Raw genomic sequence first — 13469 nt, 5'->3', positions numbered from 1 at the left:
AAAAGAAAGAAAAGAAAAGAACATGACACAGAACCCATCACCCAGAGGGAACTGCCGTTAACATTTCGCTAAGTCTCCTCTATCTTTTCATGTAGTAAAATATTTTACATTGTCTGTGATGGAGTTAGTAAGTCTATGATTGTTTATAAAAGACACAAATATGTCCTAGGCCAGGACCGACCTCCAGGGACCCCTGACTAGAGAGTCATCAGGATTCAGTGTCTGCCTTTGGGACCCTCCACAGCATGGCCCAGGCCTCCCTGAGGGACCCGAGGCCCGGGCGGGTGCATCCCTCTGTTGCCACATCCCTGGTGCTGGCATGTGGGCGGTGGGGGGTGGGGATGTCCTGAATTCACTCAGTTCGGGGGAGTTCTAACCACACTGCCCAGGGCCCAGCCTGAGTGCTTTCGACTGGTGATATCAGTGCAGTGGCAGACGTCTGACCCCACGGCGGTGCTGGTGTCTGTGGTGATGGGAGGGCGTGTGCAGTTATGGACAAAGGTGCTCAGCCTCCTGGCACTCAGAGGAACCCCAGGAGCCCCCACGCCCTTGTCCAAGGGACTCCCCAGGGGCCTTGAGGATGTCACCTGCAAGTGCCACGTGAGCCAGGCCCCCAGGCCGGGAAGTGACAGGGACGGGAAGGGTGTGGGCCTCGTCATCAGACCCAGGTGGCCTCCATGCGAGGTCGGCCTTGATACTGTGTGTTAGCTGCTGAAGCACCCCATGCCTTAGTTTCCTTTTCTGTTGGCTGGGGCTACAAGGAAGCCAAAGAAAGGAAGGCAGTGAGACCCACGTGTACGTGGCTGGAATAAGCCCTCCATTCTTGGGAAGCGTTCTTCATGTCATCTATTGTGACTCAGCCCGACCGCCTGCAGAGCCTGAAGTTAATCCTGCTGCGGTCGCCCCTGCAGCTGGCCTGTCTCCAGAACCAGCAGCTCGCCTGTGCTCAGAGCCTCATCACGGTGGCATTCGTGCATGACCGGGTCTTGCATCTGGCTCTGGCTCAGCGCCTCTCAACCTTAGGGTACACATGAATCACCTGGGGCCTTGTGAGGGGTGGACCCCAATTCTGTGGGCCGTGGGTAGGACTGGAGTCATGCCTTTCCAGCATGTTCTGCTGCTGCCAGTGCTGGGGCCTTGTGAGATGTGGATTCCTGCTCTGTAGGCCATGGTGGGACTGGAGTCACTCCTTTCCAGCATGTTCCACCGCTGCCAGTGCTGCTGCATGCAGGCCGTATTTGGACCCTGGTTCCTTCTTCTACACCTGAAGAAGGAACAGGCCTGTTGCATCATAACTAACATTCTGTATAACCACACGACTAAAACTCAGCCAACTCCCCAGACTCAGTCCCTGGGGGAGGAGGCAGCCGAGGCCGGCACCCCTTTCCCTCTCCAAGTGCCTCCAGATTGCGTGCATGACTGAGTCCTCATGCCAACTCCTGCCAGACCTGAGGTTTGCTTGATGCTTTCTCACATCCATCAGCCCTGGCACGCTCTGAAAGGGCACCAGTGCCAGGGTCCCTGTCCCACCTTGATCCTTCCCCACCTCGGCACCGCCCCCAGCCTCATCAAACCCGAGGCACCTGTTCCGCCTCCGTGACGTGTCCCCTCCTAGCTTCCCTCCACCGCTGCTGCCCTCTGCCTCTGCTGCCGGCTCCTCTTTCCTCCCCACATGGAAAACTGAGGTCCCCAGCAGCGCCTTCTCAGCCATCACGCAGCCTCTGCTGCCTCCGCCTCAGCAACTCCATCTACGTCCAGGTCCTCCCTCCATACTAACCACTCCCACATCTTCCTGAGGCCTGACATTCTCCTGACGTCCAGACGTCCCACTAGGTAGCTGGGCCCACATTTCCTGCGATCATCACGAATGGACCCAAACTATTCTGAACACCTCTGCGCTCTCTGTGCACCACTCCCATATCTGATTCTTACAACAACAACAACAAAATCTAGTTAAGAGAACGGGAACTGCCATTTCTGTCGATGTCCCATCCTGGGCAACATGCAGCCGAGGCGTCCGGGTCTGAGCCATCTGTGAATTTGCCAGTGGGCACAGTTGTAGCAAACACACACATGCCAGGACTGTGTCTTCCAGCTCTCTGTCAAGACACTGTCTCAGTTTGAGGCGTAGCCCGGTGGCTGAGCGTTCTGTGGCCGGGTGTTCTGTGGCCGGGCGTTCTGTGGCTGGGCGTTCTGTGGCCGGGCGATCTGTTGCACAGTGAAGGGCCATGTGCCCTCCACGCAGGTGTGCACAGGACAGATGTGCTTATGGGAACAGCATCAAACACCAGCCCAGAGCCGAGGCTGTGCATGCGATGGGTTCATCAGCCCCAGATGGGGAAGGAGAATGAAAACAAGTGGATGATGCATTCAGCACCAGTGGACCTGGAATCTGGTCATCTCAGGGCCACTAGGATGCCTGACGCTTGTAAGCATGTGGGACACTGGGCACTCAGGGGAGAGCTGGAGGCCCAGTGGCCTGGCTCAAATCCCCAGGCAAAGGGTGGAGGCAGGATGCAGGGAAGAGGAGATGGAGAATTCTGGAGGGAAACAGAGCACTTAGGAGGCAGGAGACCCGAAACATTATCAGCAAAGGCTCCGTGCGGGTTCTGCACCAGGGGGCTGAGCCGTTGCCTCCACAGCAGCCGGGGTTGGGCTGGGTCAGTGGTTCTCCAGGTATTTCCCAGACCAGCATCTCTACGGACCCGAGCTTCTTAGAAACACAGGTCCATGGACCCCAGCCTATGAAACCAGATTGTCTCAAGAAGGTGTCCATTAAAGAGTCTCTGTTTTTGTAAAAGGGGGGTGGCCGGGTCTGTTACGAAGGTCTCTGTGCTCCCACCATGCAGTGGATCAAGGGGGTTTGATACCTGTCGGGCGGCAGGTGTCATGGATGGGAAGGAGGCATGAGACATCCACAATTCAAAGGAAGAGACACTGAGTGCCATCTGTGAAGGGTTAGACATTTCTCTGGGGTGCAAATGGACACAAATGACCAGAAGAGAAATCCCTGGTGGAAGAGATAGCTTGGGAGCTGAGATGCCAGGAAGGGTAATGTTCTTGGGTACTGGAGTGCGCTGGGCAGAGGGCTGGGGTGACCCACTGAGCCCAGGATGGAAGGTCTTAGGCACACAGAGCTGGGAGCTGTGACGGTGATGGGAATGAGCTGTGACAGTGATGGGAATGGGCTGTGCCGGCTGGTCAGGCTGCGGAGAAGCAGGAGGAGCCTGGAGAGGTGTGTGACTGGCCCAGTGGGAGAAAAAGTCTTTTTCCTTCATCATATTTATCTTCTTGAGTATTTCTCACAAGTGTCTGAGAAAGCAACACAGCCCGTAATGAAATTTACCTTCTTAACTAGGTTATTGTTAGGGTTGACTAATTATTCCATATGTAAGAGAGAGAACGGAGTGTATGCTGGAGTGTTCATGTGGCTGCATTGAAAATCATTATGTATTCTGAGTAAAACACCCAGAAATTAAGTGGATTGTTCTTGAGTGCAGTCATTTGCAAACTGAGTTCGGTGACACCTTACAGAACATCTCTTGGGGTCCCTTGCAAGAAGCACGATTCAACCTGTGCCTGCGCCACCACCGTCCACCCAGCCGAACCCTCTACCCAGGCCTGAGAAGTGGGAGAATCAGTCTCATCAACTCTTCTCACGAGAATATTGACTTGCATATTAGAAAATGTGTTTGGACTAGTAACCAGCCGGAGTTTCAACATACTCCCAACCCATAAGGCATCACGCAAGAATTATGAAGAAAAACGCCCCCTCATTAGACAGCTCACTTTGATTTCAGTCTCCATGGAAACTGAATATTCAGATGCGCTGGGATATTTTTGTCTTTGGGGTTTTACATGTCTTGGAATGTGGACACGTGCACAGACACAAAGCCAGATGTGGCGCGTGGCACAGGCGATGTCTGCCGGCGTGGCCTCCTGCTAGGCAGTGGGATCAGCAGAAAGGCAGAGCAGAAAGTTAACACTGTTGAATGACAGATTGCAAAGTTGAAATCCGAGGCACGATGAAGCTATGGAAACCACATGCAAAGAGATTCGGGAATGTTTTCTGGGCTGGGAACGGGATTCGGGTCTTCACAAACCCCGTGTGTGTGTGTGTGTGTGTGTGTGTGTGTGTGTGTGTGTGTGTGTGTGTGTCTATGTGACAAGCAGTCCACATCCGCCCGGCAGGGTGTCCCCATAAAGTGTCATCCACAGAGGCCCCACTTGGGAGGTGGCCGGGTTCCACTGCCAGCTTTCCCAGCTGCTGGACAGTAGCATCTGTGGCCATCTGAACACCTCTGAGGTTCTTCTTCCTCTGTAACGTTTTGATGTTTTTCTCTTTTGTCTATACTGAACCTACTGTCCCTGCGTGAGTTTGAAGGCAAGGGTGTTCCTGCCGGCGACTTCACAGAGGGCAGGGCCGGTCATTCTGGGGCAGCAGCTGTAGTAGTGACTCAAGCCAGAAACCCACCCCGGGAGGAGAGGAGCAGAAAGCACTGCTTCCTCCTGGGTGGGTTGAGATCGATCAACGTGAGTGTTCATTGCAAGGAAGGCCAAGATATATCTCAAATGATATCCCTACACATTTCTGAGCTCCAATCCAGGGGCTGGACATTTCCAAAAACTCAAAGGACATCTTTGACTTCACTTTTCTCTAAGGAGAGCTTGAGGGCTGAGATACCTGTTTGCTTGAGGGCTGAGATATGCGTTTGCCTGAAGGCTGAGATATGAGTTTGCCTGAAGGCTGAGATACCTGTTTTGTGGTTTGAGGTCATGAGCAGCATCCCAGTCACAGAACAGGCGGGTAGAAAAGGAATAAAGTCAGTGGCCCAGAGACTCCTGGTGAGCACTCAGACCTTTGATACCCCATCAGGATGATAGAAGGTTGAGGCCTTTGTGGTCCTGTGGCCCACCCTCCAGTCATGCAGACAGGATGAGCCGATGGCCAGGACAGGAAGAGTGGCCACTTCTGAGCTTCCCTGCCAATCGGGCCCCCAATTTCCACACATTCACCTGTGGTAAACCACAGCCACCCGTGAGCATGTCAGCTACATCTTGGGGGTCTGGGGAGGGTGAGATGTGGGATGCAAGGAAGGTTCCAGACAGATCATCAGATCCCTGTCTGCCGTGAGGGGTAGTTTGAGCAACACAATGGGCTCGTGGCAACCCTGTGAGCGGCTGCCCTGAGAGCCCGTCCAAAGCCTGGAGGGAGATGCTGGCACCAAGTCTGTGAGTGCCCAGGGTCACGGCACTCCTCATGGACGCCCAGTCAGGTGCAGGTGGGTTCTGCCCATCTTGGGCACTGATTTGCGTGCACTGGGGCAGGGCCCTGTGGAGCTGCCTGGCCACAGGTGGGGTTTCCTGATGGTGGGGTCAAGGCCACTGCAGACGGGAGTCCACGTGAGTCCCCCTGTCCCTCGGGGTCCCAGGTAGACCCTGGCCTGTCAGGACTTAGCTGTTGGGGAGAGAACTGAAGGGAAGATGTCAATATTCAGACGTGAGCCTAGACGGCTTTGCCTGTGTCCTTCACGCCCGACCTTGGGGCAAGAGGAGGAAGTCAGGCCGCCTGATACACAGAGGTGCTGCCAGTACCTTTTGCTTTTCTTCGTGGCCTCAATGGAGGCATGGCACACCTCGTCTTTAAGCTTGTCCTGCTGTCTCAGCCCAGGGCCGGTCCCACTGCCAGGGGCACACCACCCATGTATTCATTAACTAAGGGTCGTATGCTCCAGAGGTGCTTCCCGACCCTCACCCGAGCTGCATCACGCTGCTGAGCGAGTGTGTGGAAGGCACCACCTTCTCCTGTCAGCAAGGCTGCGGCATCCTAGGCAGACCACAGGCTCCAGGATGGCAGGTGGTGGGTCTGTCTTGTTCATTGTCTCGCCCTCTGCCTGGCACCAAATCTATACACATGACTGAGAGGCTGGATCTGATGCCCCCAGCACATGGTCAGACCCACGACGCATCATCTTGTCTTAAAAAGAGCCAACTCCCCCTCGATGCCCACCAGCCCGATGGCTTCTTGCTGGTTGCATTCTGAGGAATCTGTTGTTGGCCGACTCCTGGGTCCCTCCCAGGAGCTTTCAATGGATCAAAGCTTGACTCCCACGTCGCGCTGAACTCAGAAGTGAGTTCATGCAGGTTTTTGAGCCCACCTCTTTCCTAAGAAAGCCGTGGATCCTGCAGCATTTTGCCAACAGGATGCCCTGGTCTCTCTGCCAAATGCCGAGTGTGCTGCACACTGCCTTCCTCATTGGCAGCATTGCAGGTTATGGAATGTTTCCATGCACACACTTCTCCCAGGCTGCCACCCTGTACATATTCATCACACCCTTTAAATATGACCGAAATTCTTTCATCTTCCCAATGAATGGCGCCATGTGAGTCTTATAGCAGAGCATCTTCAAGGCAATCACATAATAGTTCAAAACTGACTTTGGTGTCTACTTTGCTGTTTGCAAACAGCAGATCAAGAATCTGCTAAATCATACTCCAAGGATCAATCATAATCCAAGGATGGTGACAATGTGGTCCCAGAAAGGGCCCATTTCTTAGTAAAACCTGGTTTGTAAAAATTGTCATCAGAAGCATCACCTTTTGGCAGCACACTAAGCAATTTAATAAAAAAGTGTCACCAGAGAAATACAAATTGCATCATCAGAAAAATAAAAATGAGACCGATGGTTGACGAGTTGTCTAGGATGTTTTATGTGACCAGCCAACACTGACGGCCCCGGTGGTTGGACTTCAGCAGGCTGTGCGCTGGTGACGTCAGTTTTGCGAGGGAGCTCTGTGATGCTGATGAGCCCGGGTGCCTGCACTCCGGCCCCGAGTGGTCTCTCAGTGGCACCGCATCACAGCACATTAATGAGTGCTGGCGCCCGGGCCCGCAATTAGCCTTTCCCGAGTTCAGAGGGTTGCTCGGCTCTGGGCCTGCAGATCACGGGGCTTCATTTCAATGCTGTCCTCTTTGTTCCCTCCGTGCCCCTGGTGATTTGATAAAAGACTCCTATTTTATTGGAGTTGCAAGATTTTTAAAGGTATCCTATATTCAGGCAGATGAAATATGTTGGAGTAGGCCTTTTTGTGTATTCTTTTTCATCCCATTTTATTTGTTTTGCTTATATACATTTTTTACAAGATTGAAGTCTGAGGGGTTGTTCTCGAGTTATAGTCATAATTCATCGATGTGTTCGCTGGTTGGCAACCACAGAAATAGTTGCAGAGAGAAAACAAACGTCTCCACTAGATTTCTTCATTGTTCCTGCTTTTAAATGAAACTCTCAGTTTTCATGGAGGCTGCGTATACCGTAAGAAGAGATTTACTGAGAAATGTATTCCAGCATATTTGTCTGTACCCGGTCTCCTAGAAACATAGGTTTGTATCCTTAATTAGTAGCCCCGAAATCTACTTTGAATACTAATAGGACAAGCTGATGGCAGCAAGTCGAAACTTTAGTTCTGATAAGACAGATGGTTTTTCGCAAGCCAGCTTCATTTAGAAATAAACTGATATCTGGTATTTACTAAAATGGTATCTTTCTTACAGGCAATTTTTCCTCACTGTATATTAGTTGCCGTATTTCTCTTCCCTCTAACACAAAGCATAACTTCCTTCATGAAAGCCAAATATTGTAGCCCACCCACCTCCTGTCCCACCCCCTCCCCCAGAAGGTTGCCCTTCCTCCCTCCAGGATGCCTCAGTGATGGCAGCAAAGAGCTGATGTCTGCAGAGCCACAGAGCTCACTACTTGTCATTTTCTTTGTTAATTCTATTTTCAAGGGCACGCACATTTCTGCAGCTCATGAAATTGCTTTAAACTATGAGGCAGGGAAATTATAAAAGCTGAACTCCTGTCAGTTGTCTCTGTTCTCTGATCTTTTATTTTTATTTATACATACATACGTACATATATATATATATTTAGACAGAGTCTCACTCTATCACCAGGCTGGAGTGCAGTGGTGCAATCTCTGTTCACTGCAACTTCTGCCTCCGGGGTTCAAGTGATTTTCCTGCCTCAGCCTCCCAAGTAGCTGGGACTACAGGTACCCACCACCACGCCCAGCTAATTTTTTGTGTGTGTTTTCAGTAGAGACGGGGTTTCACCATGTTGGCCAGGATGGTCTTGATCTCCTGACCTTGTGATCCGCCCGCCTCAGCCTCCCAAAGTGCTGGGACTACAGGCTGAGCCACCGTGCCCGGCCCCTGTTGTCTGATCTTAATAAGATCTTCTATGTTGCCTTCCTGCAACATGTTTGGAAACACACAAAATTTTTGAGTTTGTTGTAATCTGGTCATTGAAGTTAGTTTAGTATTCTGAATAACTGAGCACCTTCCCCACAGTAAGAATAAAACCTTTTACTATGTTTTATGCCTTCAGGTAGAAGTTATTCTAACGTGTATCATACCTGGCCTTTGATTATTTTGAATCAGATGAGATGACTGATATTTCACTGTTTTTGACCTTCACAAATGTCAGCTTCCTATGGTTCAACCTGACATATTTAGACAGGCCTTGTTACTTGGCATCATGAATAATGGTTCAGACTTTAGGGAGTTCATGAAACCCTAAAACTTTCTGCAAAGTGGTGTGTAAATGTGTCCATGTCTTTTTATCAAACTGAAAACAGTCTCTGAACCTCCATCAGCACAGCCCTGTATGGGGCTTCAGGTTGCAGGACAGGGCTCAGAGCAGCATCCCCCGGGGAAGACAGGGTTTGCACACAGCCTTCAGGACCCACCTAGGACGTGTCGACTTCGAGAGAACACAGGGAGTTTTCTCTGCATCCAGACATGAAAACAGGAGTGGGAGAAGGCAACCGTGCAGGGTGTCCCAGGACAGAGAGCAGGGCCAGGCGTCCCCGTGATGTGGGGCTCTGCAGGCTCTGCCAGGGCCTCTGGCCACTCAGCATCTTTCCCACCAATGTGCAAGACCAGTGTGAATCTCAGACAGGAGAAACAACCAGCTGGTTTACATGGATAGACCCCAGCGGTCACCCCACAGACCAGCATGCGTCCCAGACAGGAGCGACGGTCAGGTGGTTTACATGCATAGACCTGAGGGGTCACCCCACAAACCAGCATGTGTCCCAGACAGGAGCGACGGTCAGCTGGTTTACATGAATAGACCCCAGGGGTCACCCCACAGACCAGCATGCATCCCAGACAGGAGCGACGGTCAGCTGGTTTACAGGCATCTACCCGAGGGGTCACCCTATTCTGCTGAGCATGTTGATATTTTAAGCACCACGTTCAGAGATTGTCACTTGCAATGATATTCATTATCCGTAATTAACATTGCAACTGAGGAATGCTTGAAAGATGTTCTATTCCATGCACGCTTGTTTGTTACTGTCAAGAAAACTTTAAATGGGCTTGGGCTCATTTCTTCTTCACATTAACTGCAATACCAAGCATGTGTTGTTTATAAAATTGATTAATTGCACATATGTAGGAAATGGGAGCAGGCCTGGAGCATTCACAGAACTGTCAGGTTCATCCAGCCCCTCTAGGCATTCTAAATTCTGTTGTTTTCTTTTTTTCTTTTCTTTTCTTTTTTTTTTTTTTTTTGAGATTGAGTCTTGCTCTGTCGCCCAAGCTGGAGTGCAGGGCGCGATCTCGGCTCACTGCAACCTCTGCCTCCTGGGTTCAAGCAGTTCTCCTGTCTTAGCCTCCCGAGCGGCTGGGATTACAGGTGTGCACCACCACGCCCAGCTAATTTTTGTATTCTTAGTAGAGATGGGGTTTCGCCATGTTGGCCAGGCTAGTCTCAAACTCCTGATCTCAAGTGATCCACTCGCCTCAGCCTCCCACAGGGCAAAAAGTACTCACAGAAGTTCGGGACCTAGGGTGTTTTATGTAATGGAATGAAGTCAGTAAACACTTTCACTTCCCGGAATTGGCAGAGGGACCTGGAGAGTAACCACCTCGTGTCAAGAGCAGGTGCAGCCTGAGCACGAAGGATGCTGGCACGTGGCTGGACTCGGTTCCGCAGCCCTGGGCTTCTCTCCGCACCGTGCTTCCTTTGAAACATGGAACTACATAGGCCTAAGAATTGAGCCTGTCATTGTGAAATAATCCTCCACTGAAGACCACTTGCTCAGATACACCAGAGCCATGTTCTCCATGGACAAGTGACTTATGATCGAACTTGTGTCTTGTGACTATATATATTTTTTTAATTTACTATGAAGAAACTAAACCATTGGCTCTGATTTTGCAAACAAATATCTGTGGAGTAAATGTCATGTGTCAGATGCTGGCTAGGACTTTTATCAGCTTATTTCGTGTCGTCCTCACAACAACCCCTTGAAGATTAACATGTTGCTTTATTGATGCAGCCAGCGGGGTCCAGAGAAGTCAGGCGACTCCCTCTGGCTGCACAGCTGGGGCTCAGGCAGGGGACGCGCCTCTCCTTCCCTCTGTCACAGCCGCCTTCCTGGACCCACAGTGGATCATAGCGCAGCCATGGTGACTTGGTGGCCTTTTCATTGATGGTTTTCATGACAGGTTTTTAACGATAGAATTGTAAAATTTGATTCTTTTTTGCAGGAAGACAGATAATTTCTTGTGCATTTTTTATACATTAGATTGGGGTAACATTTTCTCAACTTTAAAGAGATAAAAACTCATACTTTGTTTTGTGGCACAGTCTCTTTGGAGACATTGGGTTGGAATCAAGAGTAAAGAATGATTTTTACTAAATCAGAGAAGATACTTTACGGGTGAAGACTGCAGTCTACAAACCTGGAAACCAGCCTGACTCATCTGGGTGGCCAGTGGGTTTTACTCAGCATAATTTCCACACAAGTCTTTGGGTCGGTAGAGATCAGAAAGGACTCTCTCCAGAGATAAACACCAGGGTACAATATGGGCAGAACTGAGTTTGGAAGGCCTGGCCTGGGTTTCTGCCTCCACAAACCAAAATCAGCAGCCCTCACCTGGGCTGGGCACAGCAGCTGATTCGGTGGCCAGGAGGAGGGAGAAGGGCGATGTTCGGGTTGGGAGAAGGTGCTGCTGTCACAGGACTGTGGCTGCCTCGGGTGGATGGGAATTACTTTAGTTCCTCCCCAACTCAGTCATCCTGGGGTAATTCAGCCTCCAGGACTCAGGCTGCCAGTGGGGAAGGTGAGGGGACCAGGAATGTGCCGTCTCAGGCCCAGGGAGCCACGTCTCTCTGCAGAGGCCAGGGCTGCCACCTGAACAAGCCTCATCTCCGTGAGATACAGCAGCCCCCGCCTCCGACACAGCGGCAGCTTCTGATTTCTGGGATCTATTTTATCTGAAAGGATTCGTTCAAGAAGGAAATGTTACTTCCCAGCAAATGGCTCAAACACATGTTGCTCTCATCCCATTCCATGAGAAGTTGGAAGTAACTTTAAAGTTCAAGTGGGCCGGGCGCGGTGGCTGATGCCTGTAACCCCAGCACTTTGGGAGTCTGAGGCGGGTGGATTATTTGAGGTCAGGAGTTCGAGACCAGCCAGGCCAACATGGTGAGCCCCCATCTCTAATAAAAACAAAAATTAGCCTGGCGTGGTGGTGTGCCCGTAATCCCAGCTACGCGGGAGGCTGAGGCAGGAGAATTGCTTGAACCCAGGAGACGGAGGCTACAGTGAGCCAAGATCGCAGCACTGAACTCCAGCCTGGGCAACAGAGTGAGACTCTGTCTCAAAAAAAAAAACAGAAAAAGATCAAGGAATGTGCCGGCGCCGGTGCCGGTGAGACAAGCGGCCCCAGCGTGCCGGTTTTAGTTACTGATGAAATAGTGGGAGCGACCACGTTACGTGTGTCATATAATACCTGTGAGCAACCGACAGAGAGAAAGCCACTCAGACAGAGACCCCGTGGGGCTCTGCAGTATGTCCAGGGGCCGCCCACGCTGCCCAGGAACTCCTTTCGAACCTACCGTCTGAAGCCAGGGTCGGGCAGCCTCTTGTGTGGCTGGCTCAGGGTCCTGTTCCCAGGACGCTCCTGTGCCAGGTGGCCCTGGGCTGGTCCAGCCTCACGTTGAGGGGTCCAGTGCTTTCAGCCTGAGTTCTGAACATGTGTCAAACAAAGCAGTCCCCTCCAGGAGGCAGTCAGGATACCCAAATCTCACCTGCATTTCCCAGCAAGCGTTCATGAAAACAGACTTGCTGACCAGGTACTGGCCACGTTGAACATGGTGTGAACGGCCCATGTCCTCCGTCACATCAGCCTGGAGCACAGGGTGGGCGAGCAGGTGCAACCACGAGGGCTTCAGGAGTCGCAGAGGCGAGGGTGTGGTTTGAGCTGATTCACAAACTCTGCTGGGGTTTTCTTTCCATCTTGTGACCTGGGCCTTCCAGGGAGCTGCACCTGCTCCTGGGACACATAGAGCTTTGGCAGTTGTGCTGAGGGAAGATGAAAAGAATCAGACACATAACAACTGAGGAAAGAGCTGAAACCTGGAAGAAAAAGACCAAAGTATCATGGGAAAAAAAAGGGAAATCAACGTAATTCACTGAGTGTCGCAAGAGCCACCTTCCAGAACAGCTTCCTTCCAGCTGAGCTCCGAGGCGGCAAGTCACTGTCTCCAATGACTGAGGGCAGATAGAGGGCAGACAGGGCCAGAAAGAGCTGTCAGGGGCGGAAGACATGTCCCCCACCTTTTATTCTCCACGCTGAATGTGACCTTGGGGGTCAAAAGGGCTCACTGCCATGCGCCACACCATCCTGGCCTCCAGCGAAGCATCAGGATGTAGAGAGGCCGTCAGATTGCAAGAGGATGATCATTATCATATCAGAAGCTGACCTTTCTATGCAAGAGTTTCAGGGAAGGACAGAGAATCACTCTTTACAAAAAAAAAAAGAGTAGTATCTGAGTAGAGAAAACACAAACCAGATGAGGGAAAACAAACCACAGTGCTTTTTCTATTTTCTCACTCAACAGCAACCAACACAGAAGACTTCCATGACCAAATGTTGGGGACTTCTCCCCACCACCCAGCAGGTGATCAGCTCTGCAGGGGACACTGGCCAGGTATCCCCTAATTCAGCATATTCACCTGGCAGGAGCCTCAGGTCGCGCAGTGGACGCCTCCTGGCGGGAGCCTCGGGTCCCACTGGGTGAGGGCTAGGTCCCCAAGACCACCCACCGCTTTGGATGCTGATCACGAGCTCCAGGAGCTTCTAACCAGCCAGCGGTAAATCGAGGCTCCCGCAGCCCCCCGCCCCCCCCCCCCCGCCACATGGGTTCCATTAATTTGCTAGAGTGGCTCCCAGAACTCTGGGAAGCACTTAGGTTTCGTGGTTTATTATAAGGGATACAGACGAAGAGATGAGCAGAGGGAAGGGGCGTGGAGAGGGAAGGGGCGTGGAGTTTCTGTGCCTCCCAGGGCACCACCCTCCGGGAACCTTCACGGGTTCCGGTGTCTGGAAGCTCCACAAAAACCCCGGTCCCAGTCCTAGGGCTTTTCATGCAACTCCACTGGATGGGCGTGAC

This window comes from Rhinopithecus bieti, unplaced genomic scaffold (assembly GCF_001698545.2).
Source record: "Rhinopithecus bieti isolate Rb0 unplaced genomic scaffold, ASM169854v2 scaffold_16559, whole genome shotgun sequence".
NCBI lineage: Eukaryota > Metazoa > Chordata > Mammalia > Primates > Cercopithecidae > Rhinopithecus > Rhinopithecus bieti.
This window is presented reverse-complemented; position numbering follows the sequence as displayed.